Genomic DNA, 14915 nt, shown 5'->3' on the forward strand with positions numbered 1-14915 from the left:
TGGCAGTGCTGTTGGTAAAGAATTGGTTAAAGAGAAGCCATCTTCTTCTTCTTCGTTTAAATACATTCCCCACTATTATTAATGGCTGGTTCCTATACTGGTACTTTCCTGTTCTTTTCTCCTGAAGTAATCATAACACTCCCCTCTCACCCATAATAGCCCCTGTTTTCCAAAAGGTATCAGAGGTAATGCCCAGTATGGTTAATGTATTAATAATGATTACTAGTATTCTGCTACTACTTATTAAGCTAGGCATTGCAGTGGGGCTTTTTTTCCAACATATCTTCTCTTTTAATCCTTACCACAACCCTATGAGATAGGTACTTGTTGTTCTCCTCATTTTTCAAATGTGGAAAATGAACAGAGTCACTTCATTAGAATCATGCAGCTAATAAGCTGCAGGCCAAGATTAGAACTCAGATGTAATCCAAAACCACGATCTTAATCATTGTTACAACTCCATTTTTTCTTTGCTTGAGGTCATACAGCATTAAGGGTTGAGAGTTTATTATCCTTGGTCTGGGCAAAGGCATGAAAGGAGTTGTTGAAAGTGTGTTACAGGTTTCCAGAAAACCTCAGTCATTTTGAAACATGAAGGGAAGTGGGGACAGTGTGACCTTCTGTATAGTAAAGTCTTTTGTTTCCTGATTATTTTCAAATTGAGGTGGAGTTTGAAAACTCAAGTTGGGCTGGCCTGTAGAGGTAAAGAAGCCAGAACGGGGCCAGAGTTGCTGGCCCAAAGCAGAGCCATTAGTCACTGCCTGCTGTGGCTGTATGTGTATATATAGCATTGCCCTTAATATTCGAGGATCTCTCTGCTGAGGCAGCTAGTTCTCAAGCCAGAGTTCCCATTATCAGTAGGATTTAACACTTGACTTGTTTATAGTGCTCATAGCCAGTGTCCCACCCCCTAACTTAGACCATGGCCTTGCAGTTAGTGACTTGCAGTGCAAGTCAACAACATACTTGAATACCCATCCTCTCAGAGTCCCACACACTGGAGAACACAAAATGACTCCAGTTTAACACTCTACTTCTAGGAGCCAGGAGTAATAAGTAAACAGATACAGAAAATACTCTCCACTCATACCCATCCCCCCAAACAAGAACTCTTTCTATTATAGGTCTTAGACTTAGCACAAATACAGCCTTATCTGCTACACTTTTAAGATACCCACAGTACCATAATTGACTTCTCTCTCAAAACCCACTTTAAAATAATCTTCTCCAGCTTAGCATCACTTCCTCTATGCTCCCCTCCCACCTCCACCACCACCTCTCATACTAGCAGAGTAACTGCCTCCCCTTTCTTCACACCCATTTAGCCATTATCAAACAATAATTTTGTTTTTACGTTTGTCTCTCCCATTACTCTATAAGCCCCTCAAAGAGCAGAGAAACATGGATTTTTCACCTTGGTACCATCAAATGCTACATGGATTTAACATGTTTCTTAAATTAATATTCAGAATGTATCCTGAAGCTCTGCCATAACCTCACTCAAAGATTCGGGTTGACCACATGTGTTGTTTTCACCATTCTTATTTACAGATGAGAAAACTGAAACTCTGTGTTTTGCAAACGTGTAGTGGGCATAAGAGTTATCTAGGCTGCTTGCTCAACAGGCAGATTCTTGGCACCACTCAGATGAAAGCCTCAGCCATGGACCCTGGAACTTGGCTGTTTAGCCAGCACTCCAGGTGATTCTGATGCACATGATTGGAACGCACTTGGACAAACACGGGTGTAAGCGATTACGGCACCACAAGTAAATAGTGGAGCCGGAGCTCAAACTCAGCCCTCCTAATTCCAGATCTAGCCCAGGCTATATTTATCTTTGTTTTACTCTATCTCCTATGGCAAGGAAGTGGACTGAAACATGTTGGAAAGATTTTCAGCAACAAGGGCTAAAGCAAAACGGCTTGTGGATTAACCTCTGGGCTGTTTATTTGTTTTTCCTCCAAGAGATCTTGCCAGACTTCCAACAGCCTAGCTGCGGGGTTGCCAAGTCATCTCTTACGCAACTTACCTCAGAAAAGCATTGACCACAGAGCTTTGGGAACTTTCAGTTTTATGCTTCTATTTTGTTCTTTCTCTACACACCCACCTCCACCACCAACCATGCCATTAATCTAAAGAGCAGGCTCAGTACCTGAAATGCAATTAGTTAATTAAATAGTAAGATTTCCAGTTGAAAGCCGGTAACTACACTATCTGGGATCAGACAGTAATAGTCATGTGTCTGTCTCAAAACCAGGAAAAGAAACGTGTGGCTTATCAGGCAATTAGTAGAGATGTTAAAGGAGCTGGTGTCTAGTAGCATTTTTTGTGGCCCAGTTATGCTTCTGGTGTTCTTTATGTAAACGTTAGGTGAGGGAATACGTGGAATGTGATGATGCAATCCTAGGGACTAGAGAACCACGGTCAACCATTCACCCTTGACCAGTGTAATATGAGTTCACTGGTATCTCAGAAGCCCAAGAAGCCAAGAGTGGGGAATTACGGACCTCAGCAAAGCCCAAGACAGCCTCTCTAGGACAGCTCGCCTCTGCTTTTACTGACAGAGGAAGCCCTCCAAGGTTCCCATCGTAGAGCCTGCTGGGACTCCACCACCCTTGCCTCCGACTTCAACCTGTTTTCCTGGCTCACATTCAGCTCATCACATTGAATTGACAAGGACTATCTCTGAGATTCTTCAACTCACTCATGCCAAATCACCCTGAAGTAACTAAGGAGGCCCCTGCTCCAACTTAGGGAAGTGGGAGAAGGGACCCCCACACAGCAGCCAAATAGTTTCTTTCTTATACAGAAAAAAAGAAAGGTAATGATAAGGGAAGTGGGGTTAAATCACGACTGAGTACTTGGTCTGTGTCAGATCTCAGGTTCTGCGTTCTTTATAGTGTGGTGATAGGATATAGCTCAGCGGCCAAAAGTGTGGGATCTGGAGCCACACTGCCTGAATCTGAATTTCACCTCCAGCATTAACTCCATCTGGGACCCTGGGTAACTTCCTAACTTCTTTGTGTTCCATTTTGCTTATCTGTAAAATGGATCTAATGATAAATCTTACCTATCTCATAGGATTGTTATGCAGATTAGATGAAATAACTCATATAAAGCCTTAAAACAGTGTTTGGCATATAATAAGCATTTAATCAGCTTCTCTGGTGGCTCAGCAGCAAAGAATCTGCCTGCAATGTAGGAGACACAGGAGACTCGGGTTCCATCCCTGGGTTGGGAAGATCCTCTGGAGGAGAGCATGGCACCCTACTGTAATATTCTTGCCTAGAGAATCCTGTGGACAGAGGAGCCTAGCGGGCTGCAGTCCATGGGGTCGAAAAGAGTCAGACACGACTGAAGCGACTAAGCATGCATTCACACAAGCAAGCATTTAATCAATATTAGGAATCAACATTATTATCATTAGCTTAGTACGTGAAAGATAGATACCATTATCTCTAACTGCATGTGAATAAACAGGCTAAAGAGTTTTCGAAACTTGCCTAAAGTCACACAGCTGGGAAATAAACAGAGCCAAGACTTGATCTGAGATCTGGGCCCCAGGTCTGTACTCCTCCCACTGTACCCTGATCCCTTCATAAATGTAGGGTAAATGCTGTGAGTTCCTTGGAGAGGCATATGCCAAAATGTTTGACCTTCTTCCTCATTACACCCCAACCCCACTGCAACTGCCATCTGGAGGGCTGGCTTGGCACCCTAGCTTCTTATATATCTAGTTTAAAACCTTGAACATTCCTATTACTGCTCCAGTATGGAGGTGGCTCTCTCCAGGACTCTTCAGCTTATAGACTAGAACAATGAGTCTTATAGCATGAAGGTTACTTTGTGAAACACCCTCTACCCTGAGGTTCTCATCTGCAGACCCTGAGGATCTAGCTCTGCCCCACCACACTCACAGCTCATGTGAGAATACTTACTTACTATATAAGCCAGCATAAAAACCTTTCCCTTTCCCTTTATTTTTTTTCTTTTCCCTCCCCTTCCTTCTCTCTCCCTTCCCCAAGAAAGAGTATGTTGTGATATCCTGATCCCTTTGAGTGGTTCCTTGATCCATCCTTGGTAATACTCATAAAGAGTATTGCCTAGTAGCATCATCTCTCTCAAGCCTCTGGGGAGCCTTGTCTTAAAGCCCCCATCAATTCTCTGACCCTGCATAGCCATGATGCAAGATGTGGCGTCACTGGTGACATCTGTGATCAGACAGAGAATGGGGGTGTGCCTGGGGTGTCAGTGCATTGTTCACAATGATGGATTGTTAATTTTCAAAGAAAATGAAGAAGGATTTAAAATAACATGTACAATGCACAATATTGCTTCCTGAGCAACAAATACCAAACAGAAGATAAACTCTTGAGCCCTAGGCTTAATGTAGACCCCAAACATGATTTATCCTGCTGCTTCCTTTCCCTTAGCTGCAGAACAGAAAATACAATATTATTGAGTTCTAAGACACCCCACCCTGCCCTTGTGCCATAATCTTCCACAACATAGACCTTGTATACCTGCTGCATGCAAGGTCCTGTATAATATGCTAGAGATGGGGTTTTCTGCCATGTTCCATGCAAGCATTTTCTTAACTTCCTCTCTTTTCCTTTGTCTTGGTATTCCTAGTGTTATTGCCAGGTGCATGCATGCTAACTCAGTCATGTCCAACTGTTTGACCTGCTGGATGGTAGCCCGCCAGGCTCCTCTGTCCCTGGATTTCTCCAGGCAAAAATGTTGGAGCAGGTTGCCATTTCCTACTCAGGGGATCTTCCCGACCCAGGGACCAAACCCATGACTCTTACATCTCCTGCATTGGCAGGTGGATTCTTTACCACTGAACCACTGGGTTTATATATGGAACAGCAGTTAAGAGCATGAACTGTGGATCAGTGGAGCCAGACTGCCTGGGTTTGAATCCCAGCTCCACTGCAAGCTAATGTATGAGGTTAGCTTGTACAGGTCACTTAACTTTTCTGTTTCCACTACCCTCATTAGTAAAATGGGGATGATGAGAGGTCCTACTTTATAGGGCTTTGAGTTTCAAATTAATGTATATAAAGTGCCTAGAATAATGCTTGGCACATAAGAATTTAAAAAGTATTAACTATTATTGGTCTTATAATTACTATCATTCACCATTTATCTAAATCCTGATATGTTCCAGAGGTTTGATGTCTTACCCAGCTTTGAACCACCATTTTCCTTCTGCAAAAATGACTAGCAGCTAAGTTCTGTTCTGGATCACACAGTGCCATCTTATATGGCTATGGCTCTATGAAATAGGCATTGCAGGTAAGTCCCACTTGGACAATTACTAAGTCCTTGCAGAGTTAATTTATTTAAAAGCCTATTTATTGGCACCTACTTTGAGCTAGTCACTGTAGACTATACAAAAGTAAATGAGGTTTATATTCCCTACCCTCAAGGTATTAACAAATATGGCTGCTACACACACATTTATTTTAGTAAGTTTAATAACTTTAAATTCTCAAGAAATTCCAGTCAGTTCTTTCTTACCCATAAAGAATTTCTCTGTGATGAAAATTATCTCCCTATCTCCAGAACTATCATTGTTAAAGTTAGTATTTCTGTAATTGTGATTCTCTTACATTATCAGCATGTTTGGACTATAATACCATTTTATCTCCTCTCTCTCCATTTAAAATATTCATAAGAAACCCACTAAAATAGACTTCATCTTAATACAACAACAAAATAGTATCCCGTTTTAAATAGTTTGGCATCTGCTTCTGGAAAGAACAATGTCTGTGCAGGCCTCCCTTATATATACTCATAGATTTCCTTATTAATTTGTTTAAAATTGTTTACTGAACATGTTCTCTATGTCAGATACAGTATCTAGGCATTAGGAATAACAAGGAGGAATAAGGGATTCCAGAGCCTAGCAGGAGAGACAACCACAGAAAAAGGTGATGAAAATATAATGTAGTAAGAGCTGTGATAGTAATGTTTTTAATGATCTAGGGGAACACAGTCAATAAAGGGGCTCTTTTGGGGGGGGTTTAGTATGATGGATAAGACTGTGGTCATTGGCAATAGAGCTGTCTGGGCTTGTATTCCTGTTCTACCACTTATTAGCTGTGTGATATTGAGCTGATGACCTAAACTCTCCACGCCTCAGTTTTGTTATCTGTATAGTGTAGTGCAATAACTCATATATATGCTGTCTCTCAGTAGACTTTGAACCCTTGAAGGCTAGGACTACTTCTACATCATCATCTTATTTATTACCATGTTATGATTACCAGTTAGCAAGTGCTCAATATAACCCAGAAGCCATGCTAACTTCTTCACCCACATTATCTAATTTAATCTTCAATACACTTTTAAGGTAGATACTATCATTTTCCTAATTTTGTCGCTTGACATTTTTCTCATCAGACGCAGTTCTTTATTCAGAGCATTTATCATAATGTGTAATTATTTTATATTCATTCATATTTTTATATCCCCCTCCTTCACTGTAGTGTTAGCTTCATAAAACCAAGGATGAGGCCTGCTTGGCTCACCATAATATCCTCAATATCTAGAATAATGCCAACACATAGAAGATATTCAGTGAACATACACTAAATATGAAAGGAAGATTGGAAGGCAGGCTGGCAAAAAGAGAAGAAAAGAAAAGAGAATTAATGATCACATTACAGTTACTAAGTAGCAGAGCTAACTGGTCCAGACCCATCTGACTCCCATACCTGTGCTCTTGATCCCTAGGCAAGATTATTTCCTACTCTTGAGAGACTTTCAACAGATGTTTGTTGACAAAGTTCTTTCCTCAACTTTGTACTGCTGCTGCTGCTGCTAAGTCACTTCAGTCGTGTCCGACTCTGTGCGACCCCATAGACTGCAGCCCACCAGGCTCCCCCGTCCCTGGGATTCTCCAGGCAAGAACACTGGAGTGGGTTGCCATTTCCTTCTCCAATGCATGAAAGTGAAAAGGGAAAGTGAAGTCGCTCAGTCGTGTCCGACTCTTAGCGACCTCATGGACTGCAGCCCACCAGGCTTCTCCATCCATGGGGTTTTCCAGGCAAGAGTACTGGAGTGGGGTGTCATTGCCTTCTCCGTGTAATCAAATTATAGCAAGCATAAAAAACAATGGATGTAAACCTGAACAAAAGACAGAAAATTGTAGGAGAGTAAATCATCAGAAAAGAGCTCATGTCTTAATAAAATATATTTGGCAAAATGGCAACAATATACTGAACTTGTTTCAAAGGAAATATTGGAAATAATTAACTCTACTAAAGGATGAGGTTATCACAGAATGTGTGTGTGTGTGCATTGTCTTCAAGATCAAATAACTTTGACAGTACTTGAGTACTTAATCAGTGAAGCACAAACAATGCAAAAATAAACAGATGGCAGTAGTGATTTGATAGTTATGTGGTGATACCAGCTTAGAATAGGTGTTCACTTCCCAGTCTTTTAAATTTTTTTGGTGCTAATGAACTCTTGTTCCAAAGTGCTAATCTTCAATCAGCTTACCTAGGGCACACTTATTTATAGCCACTCTACAACTTGTGATGTCCTGAGGAGTTGCCACACAAGCAGAACAAGAGAACCAGCATAGCAGGACATGATCTACAGACTTGGGTGAGACATTTTGAAGACCATTTGACAACCACTAGCACTTAACCTTCTGAATATATTTGCCTCCTGCCCATGAGTGTGGGACTCATGGGAAAATGAACAATATCTTCCTTTAGTGACATGGAACTACTTTTATAAAACACCTAAAAAAATTGTTAGATGTCCATTTGTAGTCTGAAAAGTTAATCAAGACTTAACTTTTCAACCATTAAGTGATGATTCGTAACAGATGTTTAGCACAGCATGTTTTGTTAATGCACACCTTAAATCCAGATTGCTGCCAGAAATGATCATCTGGATTTCTCTTTGAAAGTAGAAACTTGCAATCTTGCTTATATATATGTTGCTAAGTCGCTTCAGTCATGTCCGACTCTGTGCGACCCCATAGACAGCAGCCCATCAGGCTCCCCCATCCCTGGGATTCTCCAGGCAAGAACACTGGAGTGGGTTGCCATTTCCTTCTCCAATGAATGAAAGTGAAAAGTGACAGTGAAGTCGCTCAGTCGTGTCTGACTCCTAGCGACCCCATGGACTGCAGCCTACCAGGCTCCTCTGTCCATGGGATTTTCCAGGCAAGAGTACTGGAGTGGGGTGCCATTGCCTTCTCCAGCTTATATATATGGCTGTGCCTATATGGGGAAAAGATTATAGCCAATAAGATCAAACTGGGTGTATTAGTTGGGTGTATCTATCCCTGGTTATAACTCTTAAGTAAATTCCTACATATAAATTCAGTTGTCCTGGACAGAGAATCAGTTTAGCAATTATGCCATCCATTTTAAGGCAATTTATCATTCTGGAAAGGTATACAAATAATAAATGAGTGTCATTGCATAGATTGCTTATTGTGCCCCAAATCAATATAAGTTGGATTTTCTTTATTCATTCGTTCAAGTATTTCTTGAATACCTACCCCATACTAAATATTAACATAAGAAATGGGAAAACAAAGATGCCCCAAACCCAGCCCTTGACCTAAAGGAGTATGCGGGCTAGCAGAAGACAAATGTATATCCAATAACTGTAATTCAAGGCAGAGGTAAATGTTCATTGTTCTTGCTTCCTGGAATGCTCTTCAAGCCTAATCCTCCATTCACCACCTAGGAGAAAATCCTATCCCTTTTAAAGACTCTTTTCAAATGATTCTTTGCCAGTGAAGGCTTCCCTGACTAGTCCTGCTCTCCTCCACCCCGAACACATATGTCCAAACCCATTCCAGCAGATTTCATTACTCCATCTTTGTTCCTATAGCACTTTACTCATAGTTTGTTACAGCACTGATTATAATGATTTGTATTTGGTTGTTTATATGTCATGCCTCTCATGGTATGGTGAGTTCTTCCAGAATAATAAATGACTTGTTCATTTCTGTATGCCTAGTCACTAGCACAGAACATGGCATATACTAAGGCTCAATAAAAGCTTGGTTTGGTTTGGGGAGAAGTGAGAGAATAAGCAAATATATGAAAATCAAATTCTAGATAAAATATTATGAGAAAATATAGGAAGAAGTGATTAATTTTAGTGAAGTGGCTTCACAGACAGGAGGCATTTGAGAAGATCCTTGAGAAATGAGTTGGATTTGACAGGTGGAGATGGGTGTTGGGGGAAGGGAGGGAGATGAGACGGGCATTTAAAGCAGAACTCCTTGAGGATTTAAGAACTGAGCTCACTGTAGCAAAATAATGCTGTTAATTATGCATCGTCCTTATCTGTTCACTGTAAACAAGCCTAACAGGAACTCTACTTGCTAATGTTTTAACAAGCACTGTGAATTAATATATATTTTGAAAAGAGTGATATAGTATTGTCCTTTAAAAAAAAACTGATAATTTAGTTCATTCTCCCTCCACCCCCACCAAATTAGTCCAGGGCTTGGCTAGGTACATTGTAAACTCTTCTTCTTTAATCTCAAAATTCTATATTGAGAATAATTCCTAATTCTCTTACACATTTCCCAAACTGCTGCACAAGAAAATATTTTTCACATTAGGGTTCAGTCCTTTTAAACCTAGCTGTTTCCTCTAAGTTGTTCTGCAGCCAGCAGAGAAAATCAAAGTGTAGACTCAGTAATGTCTAAAGGTCCCTTCCAGCTATGACATTCTCTAAAAACTTGCCCCTCTAGTTGGCAATTGGGAGTCAAGATGAACCTAATAATCATTATATAAACTCTTGGCCCAAAGGATATTTGATGCCCATGTTTTCTTGATCTTATTTACAAGGAGGCTATTTCCAGCCTTGTATGCCTTCAAGGTGAACACTGAAAACTGGGGTTGAGGACTAGAGCTCCTACAGATGGAGAAACCACCAGTTCTGAAATTTAACTTCTGACTGCAGTAACAAATGCTTAGGGCCATCAATCACTCTTGGGGGCAGGGAGTGGTTTATGGAGGGGAAGCAAAGGCAGTCTGTCTAGAAGAATAATAAAAACTAGCATTTCAGAAATTATGTTTTTGACCACATGCATTTACTTCTAATGACCAATCATTGTCCAAAATAGCACTTGTGTAAATAACCCAGTCATGGTTCATCCCTCATATTGCCAGGTTGGAAGGATGTGATGGACGAATGTTAGCAAGCTACTATTAGGAAAGAGTTGCCTTCTGGGGTGTAATTGGCAGGAGTGCATACTGGGAGGTAGGAGGAAAGCAATGGAAAGGTTTCTTTTTTAATGCATATCAGTAGTCAGAGGGAAATTCACCAAAATAAAAGACGTTTTGTGCTCAGGTGACTTACAACTATATCTCTCCCAACTGTGCAATGTATACATGCATATGCATGTATCATCCACTTCAACATCTCTGCTTACTTCTCGTCCCTGCTCTGGAATGTCTTACCCCCTCTTCTTTACCTATTTAATAACTACCCATAACTCAAGACATATTTTATAGAAATCTTGCCCATTGTTTCAAATCCTGTCTTCTCCTAAAAGCGTTCCTTAAACTTCAATAACATTCCTAGTCTATACCATTTGAGTCTTTCACTGTTTCCTAATTGTTTACTTGGAGATACCAAAGCATGGTGCCTAAAAGTATACATCCTGTGTGACCTTGAACTACATATGTAAGTCTTCAAAGCCTCTCATCTATTAAATGGGGTTATAAAGAGCCCTTATCTCATCGGGTTGTTTTGAAAGTTAAATGAAAACACTGCATGCCAAGAGCTTTACCTAACATATGGCAAGTGTTTGATGGTGGCAGTAATGGATAAAGTGTAGTGAAGTGAAGTCGCTCAGTCGTGTCCGACTATTTGCGACCCCATAGACTGTACCCTACCAGGCTCCTCTGTCCATGGGATTTTCCAGGCAATAGTACTGGAATGGATTGCCATTTCCTTCTCCAGGGGATCTTCCCAACTCAGGGCTCGAACCCAGGTCTCCCACATTGTAGACAGATGCTTTACCGTCTGAGCCACCAGGGAAGTCCAGTAATGGATAGGGGTGGTGATAATAGTAATAATAGTGATAATAGTAGTAATCAACACCATCATCATCAGTCTCTTCAATTAGATTGTATAACCTTTAAGGGCAGGGACTGTGTCCTATCTACTTGTTCTCTGCTATCCTAACACCTGAAATACTCAATTGGCTAAGTTTATGTTTGTTAATGGTGTGTCCAACTCAATAGTACTGCCTCAAAGATGTGAAATTCCGTTAGGAATGTATTTTTTCTTTTCCATGGTACTATAGAAGCCCTTGGGTGGTTTTTCTTGGTTTGCAAGCATGAGTAGTTCGAATGGATGCTGATGAAGTAATCATTTGCAGCTAGACTATGAGAAGAATGGGAAATGTCTTAATTATTCCAAGCTCCTGTGCTGTGTACACTTGAAAAGAAAAACTCAGAAAACTAAAAAATGCTGGTTCAAAAATCAAAGAAGAAATAGATATTTCGTGTTCATGGATTTTGTTGTTGTTCAGTCACTAAGTACTAACCTTTGAATGTGAGTGTGTCTGCTATTTGAGTTCATTAAAATAATGGAAAGCAATGCTCTGAAGCTTTAGAGGGAAAGAAGCTATCCAGTATCTTTCCCTATAGACCATTCATTCCATGCTGGAAGAAGACATGCAGAATTCTAATATTAATATAAGCAGTGCAATCCTCTCTCATATCTTCCCTTAATAATGATAATAGTAATAATTAGTATAGTATAATATTATTTAAAATGATACTAAGTGTCTTGTTCAGTTCAGTTCAGTCAGTCATGTCTGACTCTTTGTGACCCCATGGACTGCAGCACACCAGGCTTCCCTATCCATCACCAACTCCCAGAGCTTGCTCAAACTCATGTGCATCGAGTTGGTGATGCCATCCAACCATCACATCCTCCGTCATCCCCTTCTCCTCTCACCTTCTATCTTTCCCAGCATCAAGGTCTTTTCCAGTGAGTTGGCTCTGTGCATCAGGTGGCCAAAGTATTGGTGCATCAGTCATTCCAATGAATATTCAGGGTTGAATTCCTTTAAAATTGACTGGTTTGATTTCCTTGCAGTCCAAGGGGCTCTCAAGAATCTTCTCCAGCACGACATAGATAGGAAGACTCAATACTGTCAAGATATCGGTTTTTCCCAACTTGATTCAATGCAATTTCAATCAAAACCCAAGCAAGTTATTTTGTGGATATGAAAAAAAAATTATTCTAAAGTTTATGGAGAGGTAAAAGACTTGATCAGAATAGCCAACACAGTATTGAAGAAGAAGAACAAAGTTGGAAAACTGATGCTACACAACTTTAAGACTTACTATAAAGCTACAGTAATCAAGACAGTGTGGCATTGGTGAAAGAATAGACAAATAGATCAATGAAACAGAATAGAGAGCCCAGAAATAGACCCACATGAATAGAATCAACAGATCTTTGATGAATGGAGCAAAGGTAGTCTCTTTAACAAATGTGCTGAAACAACTGGACATCCACATGCAAAAAAATGAATCTACATACAAAGTTTATACCCATCACAAAACTAACTCAAAATGGATCATAGACCAAAATGTAACAGGCAAAACTATAAAACTCCTAGAAGACAACATAAGAGAAAACCTAGATGACACCTTGGATATGGGTATAACTGTTTAACTATAACACCAAAATTATGATCCATGAAAGAAATTTTTGGTCACCTAAACTTCATTAAAATTAAAAACTTTGTGAAAGACAATGTCAAGAGATTGAGAAAACAAGCCATAGACTTGAAGAAAGTATTTACAAAATACATACCTGACTATTGTCTAAAATATACAAGGAACTCTTAAAATTCAACAATAGTAAAACAAACAACCTGATTGAAAAATAGACCAGTGACTCATATAGTAAGTGTGTTAGTCGCTCAGTCGTGCCCGACTCTTTGCGACCCCATGGACTGCAGCCCACCAGGCTCCTCTGTCCATGAGATTTTCCAGGCAAGGATACTGGAATGGGTTGCCATTTCCTTCTCCAGGGGATCTTCCCAACCCAGGGATTGAACCCAGGTCACCTGCACTGCAGGCAGATTCTTTACCAACTGAGCTACAAGGGAAGCTCCACCCCCTCCTCATCAAAGAAAATAAATGTATGGATGGTAAATAAGGATATTGAAAAACTGCTTTCTATCATATACGTCATCAGGGCAATGCAAATTAAAACAACAACAAAATACCACTACAAACCTATTAGAATGGCCAAAATCCAGAATACTGATAACACTGAATACTGATGATGATGTGGATCAATAGGAACTTTCATTTACTGGAGGTGGGGATGCAAAATGGTACAAGTACTTTGGAAGAAGCATTGATGACTTCGTTTTTTAAAAATTAATTAATTTTAATTGGAAGGTAATTACAATATTTTGGTGGGTTTTGCCATATATTGACATGAATCAGCCACAGGTGTATATGTGTCCCCCCATCCCAAACCCCCCTCCCACCTCCCTCCCCATCCCATCCCTCTGGGTTGTCCCAGTGCACCGGCTTTGAGTGCCCTGTTTCATGCATTGAACTTGGACTGGTCATCTCTTTCACATATGGTAATATACATGTTTCAATGCTATTCTCTCAGATAATCCCACCTTTGCCTTCTCCCACAGAGTCCAAAAGTCTGTTCTTTATATCTGTGTCTCTTTTGCTGTCTCACGTATAAGGTTGTCGTTACCATCTTTCTAAATTCCATATATATGCATTAATATACGGTATTGGTGTTTTTCTTTCTGACTTACTTCATTCTGTATATTAGGCTCCAGTTTCATCCACCTCATTAGAACTGACTTAAACGTGTTCTTTTTAATAGCTGAGTAATATTCCATTGTGTATATGTACCACAAGTTTCTTATCCATTCATCTGCCAGTGGACATCTAGGTTGCTTCCATGTCCTAGCTATTGTAAACAGTGCTGTGATGAACACTGGGGTACACGTGCACTGACGACTTCTTATAAAACCACATATGTTCTTACCATAGGGTCCAGTGATTGCATTCCTTTGGTGTTTACCCAAAGGAGTTGAAAACTTATGTTCACACAAAATGTGTACACAAATATTTATAGCCGTTTTATTCATAATTGCCAAAACTTTGAAGTAACCACAATGTCCTTCAGTAGGTAAAAAGATAAACGCTGGTATATCCAGACAATGAAATATTATTCAGCACTAAAGGTAAATGAGCTATGGAGCCATGAAAAGACTTGGAGTAAACTTAAATACATAAGACTAAGTGAAAAAAGCCAATTTGAAAAGGCTACATACTGTATGATTCCAAGTATATGACATTCTAGAAAAAGCAAAACTGTTGAGATGGTAAAATATCAGTGATTGCTGGGATTGGGGGAGGGGACAAGGATGAATAGCAGAGCACAAAGGAATTTTAGGGCAGTGAAATTACCCTGTGTGATATGGCTATATGTTATAAATTTTTCAAAACCTGTAGAATGTAAAACACCAAACTGAAGCCTAATGTAAACTATGGCTGTTGAGTGATTATGATGCATCAATATACATTCACCAGTTGTAACAAATGAACCACTCTCGTGAGGGATATTGAGAATGGGAGAGGCAGTGCATGTGTGGGGGTGGAGGTATATGTGTAATCTCTGTACTTTTCCCTCACTTTCACTGTGAACCTAACACTGCTGTAAAAAAAAAAAAAAAAGTTTTCTTTTACTTTAAAACAGGTAGGAAGGAGTGAGGGAAGGAAGGAGGGGGAGAGTAAAGGGAGAGAGAGAGAGAGAGAAAGAAACACTAAAATGCTGTCTGATAAATTGTGTGTTCAAATTCTATGACTTCTGCCAGTTCAAGCTGTATTGTTTTAACCCTTGTAAAGAGCTGAAAT

The 14915-nt window shown here is 40.0% G+C and overlaps 1 protein-coding gene across 4 annotated transcripts in view; it reads left to right on the plus strand.

Moving 5' to 3' along the window:
- ENOX2 (ecto-NOX disulfide-thiol exchanger 2) overlaps positions 1-14915 on the plus strand; it is a 175820-nt gene that overhangs the window by 74493 nt on the left and 86412 nt on the right. The gene's annotated exons all lie outside the window — the stretch shown is intronic.

This window comes from Bos mutus, chromosome X, assembly GCF_027580195.1.
Source record: "Bos mutus isolate GX-2022 chromosome X, NWIPB_WYAK_1.1, whole genome shotgun sequence".
In the NCBI taxonomy this organism is placed as follows: Eukaryota; Metazoa; Chordata; class Mammalia; order Artiodactyla; family Bovidae; genus Bos; species Bos mutus.